This window comes from Sinocyclocheilus anshuiensis, unplaced genomic scaffold (genome assembly GCF_001515605.1).
Source record: "Sinocyclocheilus anshuiensis isolate Anshui unplaced genomic scaffold, SAMN03320099.WGS_v1.1 scaffold361, whole genome shotgun sequence".
NCBI lineage: Eukaryota > Metazoa > Chordata > Actinopteri > Cypriniformes > Cyprinidae > Sinocyclocheilus > Sinocyclocheilus anshuiensis.
Genome location: NW_015540848.1, coordinates 438,329 through 440,450, shown reverse-complemented (window position 1 = coordinate 440,450; position 2,122 = coordinate 438,329).

The following is a 2,122-nucleotide window of genomic DNA, read 5'->3' as shown; positions in this document are numbered from 1 at the left end:
GATAATTAACTCGTTAATTCAGAAAAACAGAGCAACAATTTTTTTTTCATGACAAATTATCTCGTAATTCTGAGATAACTCGTTAATTCAGAAAAACAGAGCAAAAACTGTTTTCATGAAAAATTATCTCGTAATTCTGAGATAATTAACTCGTTAATTCAGAAAAACAGAGTAGATTTTTTTTCCTCAAGTGAATGCAATACACTTCCGTAGTACCGCTTATTTTGATCTTTAATGTTAGGTCTTTCCTATTCTTGAACAAAAAAAGAATGCTTTAAGGTTGATTCAATATTAGGCCTACTCTTAATGAAAACACACACACAACATCAGCAATGCTACAATGACAAAGTCGCTTATATTAAACAAAACTTTTATGAACAGAACGAATAAGACTGATGTACCTACGTTGTAACACAAATAAATGAAAGGATTTTGGATTTCCCCCTTACTTTAAACAAATGCTTATGGCTCATTATTATTAATAAGAAAAAGGCTATACAATAAAATAGCCTAGTACAATGATAAATTCACCAATATTAAACTGAACTTTTCTAAACAAAATGAATATGGATTTCCCCTCAGGCTACCTTAAAACGATCATAGTTTGTGATTTATTATCTTAATTAAAACACATCAGCCATAAAATAGTACAATGGCAAATTCGCATATATTAAACATCTAACTTTTATTAACAAAATGAATAAGATATAGCCTTGTGTTGTAACCCAAATATATAAGGTATTTTCCCTTATTTAAAACGAATGCTTAGTTTAATTTTATGATAAAATACAAACAATAAATGTGTTTTTACGCTCTTTAATTTGTAGTGAGATCATTCGCCTCAGTTCAAGCGGTATATGAATCAATTATATTTTCCTCTTTAAAATTTGCAGCACGAAATAAACATGAATATTTGAATGCATTAAACAAATCAGAACAATTTAATACAAACGAATGTCTCATGAAATCGATCAATCAGAGTTTAAAAAAACGTCAATAAGTCTGCATTTTATTGCTGTTTATAATGTTAAATGTGAAGAATGACGGATGCCACAGACTTTTTTTTCTTCTTTTTTGGCGAAGTAGCCTATAGGTGGAATTTTCACATTAACTTCATAACATGATTTTATTATCGTCATTTTGACTTTATTATATTAAAATATTATGAAGTTAAATCTTATTTATTTAGTTATTTTTCAACGTGGCACTAAAATGCTGCTGTAGGCTATTTGTAGCTACTGAATGCAAACATAATTTTGGCACAGCGGCCCAAAAAAACACAAACAAACAAAATAAAAAGTAAAAAGTAAAAAATAGTGAGGGGATATTTTAATTGTTTGTTAATAAACTAGTGTTTTCTGAGTCAGTGTCGCAAAGATGAATTTGACTAACCTGACTCGCCATCTCCTCATTGGACATGCCTCTAGAGAGAAATGCATCTTTACGGATTACATAATGAAAGAGTTTTTGTTTTCGTTTTATTATATATGAATTATTTCGTTTTAAAATAGTAATGTAAAGCATTGTATAGATATATTTATCATGTCGGTAAGGCAAGTATTCGCTAAGTTTCAGTTCATCATTGTGAGGCGCTCCTGCTCAAGACAGAGACGAGAGAAAGCGCATCAGAAAGCATTTGTATTCCTTATTTTACAAAAGCACAAGGTTTTGTTGATATTGTGAGTGCACACAAATAAAAGTAGACTTTGCAGTTCCGAATGAGGTATACTCTTACCTTTATGAGCAAAAATGACGGTATATTTTTAAGATTCCACTGTTATAAAAAAAAAGAGAAAAAAAAAGCAAGTGATCGCGCTGGCGCGCGCTTCAGCTTCCACTCTCTGCACAAACGATTGGATATGGCTAAATTGATCAAACATATGCTCAACTCACTGTCAGCCGCTGGCCGCTTGGTCGTTCCTTTAAAAAATAAAAACCTGAATTTAACAAACATAAAATGTTCCAAACATATTTCTAAATTAACGTAATAAAGGAACGAAACGAAATATTACCACTTTGCCATTAAAACCCGAAACTGAACTATTTTAATGTCTGCAAAAGCAGTAATGGGGAAGAGAGAGAGAGAGAGAGAGAGAGAGAGAGAGAGAGAAGACACACGCCC